This window comes from Lolium rigidum, chromosome 6 (assembly GCF_022539505.1).
Source record: "Lolium rigidum isolate FL_2022 chromosome 6, APGP_CSIRO_Lrig_0.1, whole genome shotgun sequence".
In the NCBI taxonomy this organism is placed as follows: domain Eukaryota; kingdom Viridiplantae; phylum Streptophyta; class Magnoliopsida; order Poales; family Poaceae; genus Lolium; species Lolium rigidum.
Window position 1 is genome coordinate 238,750,145 of NC_061513.1, and position 12,664 is coordinate 238,762,808.

Here is a 12,664-nt window from a genome sequence, read left to right on the forward strand (position 1 = left end):
AGAAAATTATAGAATCGAGAGGCTCGAATTTGAAGTCGTGGATTTTCCGTCGCAATACCACGCACTGTTGGGACGACCAGCATATGCTAGATTTATGGCGGTGCCACACTATACATACCTGTTGTGGAGGATGCCTGGACCAAAGGGACCAATCACGATCAAAGGAAGCTTCGCCTTAGCCGATAAGTGCGACAAGGATTTTCACCGGTTGTCAGAAACCTTCGGGATGCAAGCTGAGTACTTGGCGTCAAAAAGCATGACTGATTACGACGTACTGCCAGACGTTGGAAGGCCAAACAAAGAATCAACTTTCAATGCCGAGAAAAATTCAAAAGAAGTGCAGATTCACCCGACGGACCCGAAAAAGACGACATCTATCGCAAACGACATGGATATCGCATAGGAAAGCGCGCTCGTCGAGTTCCTCCGTGAGCACCGGAAAATCTTCGCATGGTGTCCGAGTCGACATGCCGGGAGTACCCGGGGAACTTGCCGAGCACCACCTAAACTTGGATCCACTAGCGAGACCGGTCAAACAACCTTTGCGGCGTTTTTCGGAACCAAACCGCAAAGCCATGATGTCGAAATCAATCGACTACAAGAAGCTGGTTTTATCAAAGAGATATTCACGTAAGCCACATGGGTAGCAAATCCTGTGCTTGGTGCCGAAGAAAAACACTAAGGTCCTTCGCATGTGCGTCGACTTTACGTGTCTCAATAAACATTGTCCAAAGGATCACTTTCCCCTCCCGAGGATCGATCAAATTATCGACTCCACGGCTGGATGTGAACGTCTTTCCTTCCTGGATGCATATTCCGGTTATAACCAGATCAGATTGAAAGAAGAAGATGAAGTAAAGACCGCGTTTATTACACCTTACGGCGTGTTTTGCTACGGAACAATGCCCTTTGGTTTAAAAAATGCGGGAGCAACATATCAGAGGATGATGCAGAAGTGTTTGGCGACACAGATCGGGAAGAACGTGCAAGTATACATTGATGATGTCGTCATAACATCAAAAAAGGGGGCAACGCTGATCGAGGATCTCAAGGAAACCTTCGACAACCTTGATAAGTTCCGCCTCAAAGCCGAACCCGACGAAGTGTTCTTTCGGCGTCCCAGCGAGAGAACTTCGGGGTTTCTAGTCTCAGCAAGAGGGATTGAAGCAAATCCCGACAAAATACAAGCTATCGTAACAATGAGGAAGCCAACAAAGTTGAAGGAGATACAACAGCTAACTGGGCGAGTCGCAGCTTTGAGCAGATTCGTCGCTAGGCTGGGTGAAAAAGCGTTACCATTTTACGCTTTGATAAAGCAAGGAGATAAATTCCAGTGGAACGAAGAAGCCGACAGAGCTTTCGAGGATTTGAAGCGCACAATCTCGACACCACCAATTTTGGTGGCGCCAAAAGAAAGGGAACCTCTCCTGCCGTATATCGCAGCCACGCCCCAAGTGGTGAGCACGGTGCTAGTTGTCGAAAGGGAAGAAGAAGGAAAACTCCACGGCGTGCGAGAGGCCAAGTATACTTCGTTAGCAAAGTTTTATCGCCCTCAAAACAAAGGTATCCTCGGTACCAAAAGATAGCATATGGAGTGTTCACGACAAGCACGAAAATTGCGCCACTATTTTTCGGCACATCCGATCATAGTGGTCAATGAAGCTCCCTTGTCAAATATACTGAACAACCCAGAAGCTACGGGTCGTGTCTCCCTTTGGGGAATAGAACTTTCCCCTCGGGACATCACGTATGAAAAAAGAAAAGCAATAAAGTCGCAAATACTGCCGGACTTCATCGCAGAGTGGATGGAGTTGCAAAATACAGGACCTCCAGATTTGTCGAGAACCTGGACCATGAACTTTGACGGGTCCAAAAGACTAGAAGGAGCTGGCGCAGGGTAGTACTCATATCACCTGAAGGCGACAAGTTGAAGTACATCCTTCGGATGACGTTCCCTAACGCATCTAACAATGAAGCAGAATATGAGGCTCTCATACACGGGATGAAGATGGCGAAAGCCTGCGGCGCAACTCGATTAAAAATTTTTGGCGACTCACAGTTGGTGGCTCAGCAAGTTATGAACCAATGTGACGCAGTCAATGATAGCATGATGGCATACAAGGAGGTGTACAACGAGCTCGAGAAGTTGTTCGATGGATGCGAAGTAAATCATATTAGCAGATTGAGCAACGACGAAGCCGACGTTCTTGCAAACATCGGGTCGCAATGCCTTGCAGTCCCGCCAGGTGTATTCCGGGAAGAGATAACGAGAGAGGTCCACCAAATCAACAAAATCAAAAAAGAAGGAGAAGAAACCCTCGGGGGCTACCAAAGAAAAGCAAGAAGAAGAAGAAGAAGATCAGGACCTGGTCATGATGATACAGACACCGTGGATGCAGCCGTACATATCATACATCCTCAGGAAAGAAATACCCGACGATCCAGTTTGAGGCAAGGCGAGTAATTCGACGCTCCAAAGCTTTCACGGTGGTCAAAGGAGAACTGTATAAGCGAAGTATTTCGAGGCGTCTTGCAAAGGTGTGTTACACCCGAAGAAGGAAGAATAATTCTGAAGGACGTACACGAAGGAATATGTGGCCACCACGCGAGTAGTCGAGCTATTGCAGCCAAGGTCTTTCGGGCAGGATTCTACTGGTTGACAGCAATCGAGGACGCCAAGGACATAGTAAGAACTTGCGACGCGTGTCAAAGGTTTGCCGCAAAACCTCACTCTCCAGCAGCAGAGCTAGCACCAATACCATTGTCATGGCCCTTTGCTCAATGGGGACTTGATATGGTGGGCAAGTTACACAAATCCTGGCCAGGAGGAAAGGAGTATATGCTAGTAGCTGTCGACAAATTTACAAAGTGGATAGAAGCGAAGCCGATAAATTCACCAGACGGAGCATCCGCAGTAAAATTCATAAAAGGCCTCGTTTTCAGATTTGGAGTGCCCCACAGCATCGTCACAGACAACGGCAGTAACTTCACATCCCACGAATTCAAAGATTATTGCGAAGAGGTGGGTATCAAGTTACACTTTGCGTCAGTTGCACATCCTCAAACCAATGGGCAAGTCGAGAAAGCCAATGGCATCATCTGCAATGGCATCAAGAAACGCTTGTTAGGACCACTGGAAAAAGCTCGGCATACCTGGCCGGAAGAACTACCAAGTGTGTTGTGGAGCATCCGAACAACACCAAACACAAGCAACACAGAAACTCCGTTTTTCTTGGTTCATGGAGCGAGGCGATACTACCAATCGAGATAGAGCACAACTCTCCACGTGTCGTCGAATATGACGAAGAAGTGTCGAGAAAAGCACTAGAAGACGACGTGGACGCACTTGATGAAGCCCGAGACGAAGTATTGTCTCGAGTAACCAAATACCAACAGGACTTGAAGAATTACCACAGTCGACGTTTGCGGCCAAGATCTTTTCAGGTGGGAGACCTAGTTCTTCGGCTCACGCAAAAAAGTCATGAAAAACTCGAGTCACCATGGCTTGGCCCTTACATTGTCACGGAAGTAATCGGAGGAGGAGCATACAGGATAAAGGACAAGAAGACAGGGGTGGAGGAACCAAACCCCTGGAACGTGGCGCAACTCGAGCGGTTCTACGCCTAGAGTCGAAATATAGTCCTTGTAAAACTTCAATATACTCGAAACGCCCGCGAGTTTTCAGACGCACTCTTTTCCTTTTTCGGGGCACCGAGTGGGGCCGGAGAAGGTTTTTAATGAGGCGGGCTCGCGGTGCTGCAATATAATAAAGATAGTGTCAATATACCTTTCTCTTTATCGACATGATCAAAGTCTTGGCTCCGACGAATTTCAATATAGTTCATCGACAAAAGAAAAGCCTTGCCTTGGTATTCAAATACCTCGTGAGTCAATAAAAATACAAAATAGTACTCAATAAAGAAGCTCGGGGGCTCATATTCGCCATAAATATATAAATGCCTTGGTTCAAAACCTCGCAAATATATAAATACAGTAAAGAGTCACCGAAACACTCGGGGGCTAGACGAACAGAGAAATATAATGATTGCTTTACAATATAGTCATAGATTACAAAGAAGAAGTATCTACAAGAAGAAAATAACTAGTCTTGATTCAATATGTCATCAAGAGTAACTCTGTTTTCTTCAGGAGCAGCACCAAGAAAATCGGCATAATGGCCATCGGCAAAAAAGTCGGCGTCCATCCGAAGAAGGTCCTCAATCATTTCTTCGGCTATAGGCGTAACCTTCGTGTTAATCCTGTCAACACCAACTCTTCGACGTTGTACCTTTTGATGAACTTTTGCGACAACTTGGGTAAGGTCAAGATTTGAGTGGCGGATCCGGAGCATGATAAGAGCAAATCCGGCGCCGGCTACCGGTTGAGCTTTGACAAAATCATGGATACTGCCGAGCATCCTTGAATCTTTCCATCAATTCGAGGAAGAGTTTTTGGTTGGACGTTCCGAGGAAACATGGAGTTGTAAACCATGGACAAGGTCTTGGTACGGAAGTCAAGGAAATCGCGAGTTTGAGAGGTGCGATCTTGGAATCCGACAATTTGTCGGGTCCTCTCGGGGTAGCCCAAAACAAAGAACCATGGTCCAGGGAAAGGTTAACAAGGAGGTTCGTCCTAGCATTTACCCTCTCTTCCTCGGCAGCAGCATCAGTAAAGGAACCTATCAAAACAACGAAGGGGAAACCTTTAAGAGACATAGCATGAAGATGAAAGATATCGGAGGATGAAGCAAGCATACCCGACATATCTGCACTGGCTTCATTCATTAATTCGAGCATGAAATTTTCTCGGTGGTCGCCGTATCATTAAAAAAAAGCAGCAATTTCCTTAGCAGCCACGGCCTCGCGAGCTTGCTGAAGAGCAACTTTTTCGGCTTCAGATGACTTACGAGATTGCTCCATCATCACAAGTGTTTGCTTCTTCGCATACTGAAGTTGCTGTCGAAGCTCATCCAGTTCTTGCGACAAGGTATCGTCGACAGGTGCAGTATCAGTAAAAGTTTTCCTCGCGCGAGAAGAAGAAGGCGAAACATTGGAAGGAGCGGAAGATGGAGTATAGTTATCAAATATCAACTGAAATTTAAACAAGACAACATCAAACAACAAGCAAAGATAGAGTTTTCATTAATCTCTTGGAATAATTACAAGGGCATTACAGTGAAGCTAAGGAAGTACGTGTCGCCAAATGACTACTTTGGCGACAAGAGCAAAAGAAATAGAAAGAAAAACAGAGGCATGCAACTAGACCTCCGGCCTTGACGAGCTAGGAGTCGACGCTGGTTTAATCCCGAGATAGGCCAAGATCTTCTTTGTGTTGGGCTTGGCTGCCTTGATCAGCGACCTCCACCTTGATTGCTCTATCTGTTCGGTGTCGCCAACTTTCATCCAGTCGATAGTCTGTTGACTGTCAGCAACCAAAGCGACAGTGTTCTCAACGGCAACCTTCATATTTTCTTGGCGCATCTTCAGTCCAAGGTCTTCCGATGAGTTGAACATCTTGGCAAGGTTGAGGAAAGTCGCAGGCTCCTCTTTCTTCGGGAAGAAGTAGGGGAACAATGCCGACAACACTGCGCTAGCATTCGACACACCTTCACGAATCTCGGATCCATGAAGCTCCGGATAGGAAAGTGCGTCAAGGACAGGGTCATTGACAGAGTTCGTCGGATCAAAATCCTGGTTTGTTTGGGCTGTCAAGGAAACAAAGCATTAGTGAAAAGACAGGAAACAACGATTCTCATAAAAATAGAAGGGGTCGGCAAAATTACCGAAAGTGCGGCGACTCGAGTTTTCGAGCGCTTGAGGATTCCTTCTTCACGAGAAGCTTGCGCAGCTTTGTGCTCATCCAAGGCAGCTGTAGCATCCTCAAGTTTTTTCTGCAGTTCCTCGACACCAGCAGCTTTCGCCTTGGCTTCATTAGCTTCGACCTTGGCTTTGCTAGCAGCGAGTTCGGCTTTCTTGCGAGCCGCCTCACTTTGCTCAAGTTTTCGAGCAAGTGCGTCGGCACGTTCGTTGGCCTCTGCAAGTTTCTCTGTCGAGATATAAAAAAAAAAAAGAGAGAAGAAAGATCAAAAATCGCGACAAGCAACAGGAGCAAAAAGTCAAGGAAAAAACGGCAAGTTTAAAGGTCGTTACCTTCGGCTCTGTTAGCATATTCACGGTACCCAATAAATTGGGAGCCGATGCGGAGAAGCTCTTTGATCATGGGCTATTCAAGGTGAACACAGCAAGAGAAACATCGGCATGAAAAAGAGAGAAGGCGTAAAAAAAAAAAAAAAAAATAAGGAAAATATAGAGGTCGACAAGCTTACATCATCTAAGAGCAGAGTCGACGAACTGCCCAACTGAGGGGCAGGTTCAACAATTTTTTCAACCCTTGTCCTTTTTGGTGAAGGAGCAAGGGGGCTTGATGCTGGAGTAGTGGTGACGACGTTTTGTTGAGGAGGCGAGTTTTCTTCTCCTTCAACTAGCGTATCTGAGGCAAGTACAGTACGTGACGTGCTTGTCCGAGGAGCCACGTCAGTAGTTGGTACTTCTTCCTCGTCATCACTGTTGATTAAAAATCGGCAGCATAAAAAGCAAGACAAGATAAATATTTCGAGTACAAAAATAGGGAGCACTAAAGACGACTTACGAGCTGACGAGGGATTCAACGTAAGGATCGTAAGTTGCCTTCGGATGAGAAGGAACAACTTCTTCAGCCTTAGAGGTGCCAGAATCCTCGGCATCAGTCCTTTTCCTTTTGTTCCTTGGAGAAACAGCAGGAGGAAGGGATTGCGTCGACTCACTGGCTTCAGACTCAACTTCTTTTTCGTGAGAAGCCGCAGATTTGTGAGAACCCGCGACTTCACTTTCGGGAATAGAAGAACCTTGAGTATCTTCGGCAACGATGGCTCTGTTCTTCGACTTCTCCATCCTCGGGAAGAGGAGGAAGGGAAGCCATAGTAGGATGGTTCCGCAAGAAAATAGCGACAAAAGAAAATTAGCGAGATACCAATACAATGAGATGCAAGGAAAAGTTTAGAACAAGACAAAAACTCGAGAAGACAAAATACCTCGGGAAGAGGATTGGAAGCACTGTATGGTTCTACTCGACAAGAGGAGGGAATAGGATCCTTCTTGGCTAGTCGAGAAACTCTTCGAACCAATTTCTCCAAGTCCTTTACAGAAAGATCGTTGGAGATTCTGTTGGCGTCGTTTTCGCCAGAGTACGTCCAAAGGGGATTTTTGCGAGCCTGAAGAGGCTGCACTCTAATCCTAAGGAAGTAGGCAGTGATTTGAACACCAGACAGCTCTTTGCCTCGAGTGTTTTGAAGCTGATGAATACGAGACATGAGTGCCTCTGTCGCCTTTTTCTCTTCCTCAGAAGCTTCGGCATCCCAGGAGCGGCGGCGCTGAATTCTGGCACTTCCGTCGAAAGGAACTATGTTGTGTTCAACGGAGTTGGCGCTTTCTTCGTGAATGTAGAGCCACTTTTTGCGCCATCCTTGGACAGAATCAGGAAATTTGACGTCGAAATAATCGACATCAAACGAACACGGATAACAACGCCACCTATGTTATAAGTGACGTTGTGGGAGCCATTGCGGCGGAGGCGAGAAAATGCGTTTCCACAGAGCCCAATTGGGAGGAATTCCGAGGAAGCATTCGCAAAGTGTGATGAAAATAGAAATGTGAAGGATGGAATTGGGGGTCAAGCTGGTGCGGTTGAATCCCATAAACGAAAAGAAGGCCGCGGAGGAAATCGTGAATTGGGGTCGAAAGACCACGGATAAGGTGATCAACAAAACTAACCCGGTACTCCATTGGAGGCTTGGGGTAGCTTTCTTCGGTGGGAAAGCGGATGGCGTCCTCCTTCTTCATGAGGCCAAGCCTCTTCAGCATGTTGGTGTCCTGGTTGGAGATTTTGGATCTCTCCCACTCAAGATCCTCGGCGGCCATCCTGGATTCCGGGGTACTGTGGCGAGTGAGTCGCGTGCGCGGTGGCATCAACAGCAATGGGCAGAGCAATGCTCGTGAGTGCGGATGATCAGAGAGAGTTGGGCGCAGGGGAAGCTTTTGCGAAGAGGAACGGATGAGCGGCGCAAGCGAGGGGATGAACGGAGGTTGAAGAAAGGTTTATATAAGAATCGGGTGAAGCAGTGCGCCGTTGGATGAAGAAATCGTGTGGTGCAAAAAGATCTTCTAGATACAAGGGTAAAAAGGTATTTTTATTGAGATAGGCATTACCGTACGTGCGCCAGAAAAAGCGGAGGACGTGTGTCCCCCACTTGCCCGACGTGTCAACATGGTGGAAACAATGGACCCACAAGGCGAGAAAAATCAAGACTATAAACGAGAGATGAAGCAATTTTGTTTAAGGGAAGCATGTCGACAAGAAAAATAAAAGAAGATTGGCGACAGGAGGAATTATTAAATACTTCGGGAGCCTTTGATCAAATACAAGTTTTTGCCCAAACGCTTGGGGGCTACTTCGATAAAAAGTAAAATTTCGAGTATGGCAATATAGAAATTGCGGGAGCCTACAACCAAGCACAAGTCCTTGGCTGTAGCCTCGGGGGCTACTCCCATCGGGAGCGCTGTTCGCGCACCCGAGAGATAAAAAAAAGAAGAGAGAGATCATATTGGGAAATAACGACAATATAGCGACAAGATGGACTAAAATGTCGAGCCTACAACCAAGCACAAGTTCTTGGTTGTAGCCTCGGGGGCTACTCCCATCGGGAACGCTGTTCGCATGCCCGATGAAATTAACAAAGGAAAAGATAGAAAGGCAAGAGAGTATATTTCGAGTTATAATTAACTCTACATATACTCCCATCGGGAGAGCAATATAAGTCATATTTGACTCGATAAAATGTGCCATTCCAACAGCCGAAAAGCACTCGACAATATATTCTCAGAACGCCGAAGTTGCGATCAATTTCTGAATGCCGCAAATTTGCGAAGGTAAGACCCCGGATCCGTTCGCTCGGGCGTGGCATCGCCAAAGACTCGCGCTCTGCTACCTTTATCCGTATCAACGGATACGAAGAAAAATCCTAACGGACGCGTTAGGTACCCGATAAATTTGATCGGGACTCGACGGAATGGTAAGACCTTAAGCGGCACTCGTCGAAGTTTACACCGGTATCCCGAGATCATGTCCGGGGACGTGATTTTGAAGTAGGTTTTTGCGGATTGCCACTAGAGCGGTTAACTAGTACCTGATCCGTCGGATGAACTAGCCCCAACTACCATTATCCCTGTACAATATAGAATTTTATGTGAAGAAATATAAAAAAGTTGAAGCTTTCGAATAAAAATAAACAGTGGAGATTTTCCCTGATTCTACGATTCAAGCAAAATCTCGGGGGCTACTGACATAGGCATCCCAAATGGGCTTGCCGAAGATAGTACCCGGGTTTATCGAAGGCCCACTACCCGAAGAATAAGAAGATTCGGGAGCCCAAGATATATCAAGGAAAGTCAAGAGTTGTAATAGGAAGTGTTATCACGTAATCCGGCGGGATGAGTTAGAAACCGTCCCGGACTCTGTAACTTGTATAGCACGAATCCCTCGGCTCCACCTCCTATATAAAGGGGGAGTCGAGGGACGAAGAAAGGATCGAATCATTGTCTACAAACCCTAGTTTTCATAATCGTCGAGTACTTTTCGGCTGAAACCTTCGAGATCTACTTACCCTCTACTTCCAACTAAACCCTAGCCTACAATCCATAGGCATTGACAAGTTGATACCTTGTCACTCCACTCCAGTCCCCATTTAATAGCCTCCCAGGTCACCGACAGGTTGGCCCAAGGGAGACGAGGCGACCAGTGCCCGAACGCGAGCGGACGGCGCATGCCATCCGCGGCCACGCAAACCTAGTGCAGATTTGGGCCGGGTTTGCGTCGTTCCGGACGCCGCGGCCGTCCGCTTTTGTGGTGCGTCCCCGCGTTGGGCCGCCCCATAACAATTCTACATTTCATAATGTTACACTCTCCGATTGGCGACGATAATTATGAAACAGAAGAAGTACTTGCTAATAATATACTCTCTTCTTCTCATGAAATTTGTGTAGATACATTCGAGAAGAGATTTTCGATATTGTCTATACTATTTGCACTCATAACTCAAGAAGCAGAGGAAAGAAAAGGAGCATCCATAAACAAATTAAAACTACGATCGTCAATAGGAGGCATCCTGAAGCGACTATGATTGTCTTGATAAAATGAATATCCGAGGAGGGGTTTTATAGCACGCGACTTAGAGAAAAGGCGGGAATTCCGGGCGGGAAATATTGGTGGAAAAAATAAAGCAAGTACTTTAGGCACGAAAAATTAGGCACGCTCTTTTTCCGGGAAATCAACATTTATTTATTAATACATCTAACAAAATTAAGATGCAAATATAACTAAATTAAAATAGGGCTAATCAATACAATGAAATTTAAGATACAACAAAAAATTAAAACTGAAATTAACATGCATAGCTAGTGCAATAGATCACTCTATTTTCCCTGCGTCCAGCCCTAACCATTTTCCCGTCTTCTGGTTGAGGCCTAAAATCCTGGTCCGATCAAGGCACACTCATGCTAGCTAAGGTATGAGCACTTGTGTACTAAATAATATCGACTTCTGTTTCAATAGCAATCTCGATAGATTGTACGGGAGAATTAGGCGGGAAAAATAAGCAGGAAGTACCCTCAATCAGTAAAACGAAGGAATCTATGAAAAAAGTAGCGTGGGAATCAGTACATGCCGCCAGAGCTGGTGGTGGTATGCAGCCACTGCCGACGGTAGCAGGGCCAACCACATGACGAACTCGCGATGACGCAGTTGATGATAGCTCCGGCTAGCAAACGTGCCGCCACCACTCACGGTGGCAAGGGCTGCCGCCACGGCTCGCGGTGGCATGCGCCAGGTGTCGCTTGGCCAGCGTGCCACCACGACAGTTTTGACAATTGCATTAACATTGGGTCTTTTCTAGCATTTTAACGGGGAAGGTGGTCTGATATTTTAACGGGGACGATAACCTATCAAACGTGGCCATCATCACCTTCCTCGGGGCGGCGCTGACGGCCGTCGGTCTGGAGCAGGAGCTCCGCCACCTAGTCGAGGGAGACTGGGATTGGCAAGTCCACGTCTTGGGAGAGCGCGAGTTCGCGGTGGTGTTCCCTTCCATGGACACTCATGTTCAGCGCCCGGAGCGGCAAGTTGTTCCTCACCCTGTGCAGCATGGTGGTTGATGTCTACGCACGCTTCTATTACTGTAGACAGTGTTGGGCCTCCAAGAGCAGAGGTTTGTATAACAGCAGCAAGTTTCCCTTAAGTGAATCACCCAAGGTTTATCGAACTCAGGGAGGAAGAGGTCAAAGATATCCCTCTCAAGCAACCCTGCAATCACGATACAAGAAGTCTCTTGTGTCCCCAACACACCTAATACACTTGTCAGATGTATAGGTGCACTAGTTCGGCGAAGAGATAGTGAAATACAAGTGATATGGATGAATATGAGTGGTAATAGCAATCTGAAATAAATATGGCAACGAGTAAACATGCAGTAGAATAGTAAATAATCTGTGTTTCGATGTTCGGAAACAAGGCCTAGGGATCCTACTTTCACTAGTGGACACTCTCAACATTGATCACATAACTGAAACTACTCTACACTCTTTTGTTGGATAACAAACACCATTCATTGTGTAGGGCTACAAGAGCACCTCAATGCCGGAGTTAACAAGCTCCACAACATTCGGAGTTCATATTTAAGTAACCTTAGAGTGCATGATAGACCATTGCAATTATACCGAGTACTAACATAGCATGCACACTGTCAACATCAGCTATGAAAGGGGGAATAGATCGCATCAATACTATCATAGTAATAGTTAACTTCATAATCTACAAGAGATCACAATCATAGCTTATACCAAGTACTACATGATGCACACACTGTCAACATTACATCATGGAGGAGGAATAGACTACTTTAATAACATCACTAGAGTAGCACATAGATGATATTTAACTAGATCACAAAGAGAGAGAGAGATGAACCACATAGCTACGGTAGAGCCCTCAGCCTCGGGGGAGAACTACTCCCTCCTCATCATGGGAGACAGCGATGGCGATGAAGATGGCGGTGATGTCGATGGAGATGACTCCGGGGGCAATTCCCCGTCCCGGCGGCGTGCCGGAACAGAGACTTCTGTCCCCGAATCTTGGCTTCGCGATGGCGGCGGCTCTGGAACTTTTCTGGAGTTTCGTCAATCGGTGTCGAAGATTTAGGTCACGACGACTTATATTGGCGGAGAAACGGAGTCGGAAGGGGTCTGGGGGGGTCCACGCACCAGGGGGGCGCGCCCCCCCTCTGGTCGCGCCGCCACCATGTGTGGGGCCCCCAGGGCTCCCCTCTGGTCCCTCTCTGGCTCTCTGGAAGCTTCCGTGAAATATAAGATACTGGGCTTTGATTTCGTCCGATTCCGAGAATATTTCCTTTGTAGGATTTCTGAAACCAAAAACAGTAGAAAACAGCAACTGGCCCTTCGGCATCTCGTCAATAGCTTAGTTTCGTAAAACGCATCAAAACGATATAACAAAACATGTAGGTATTGTCATAAAACAAGCATGGAATATCAGAAATTATAGATACGTTGGAGACGTATCA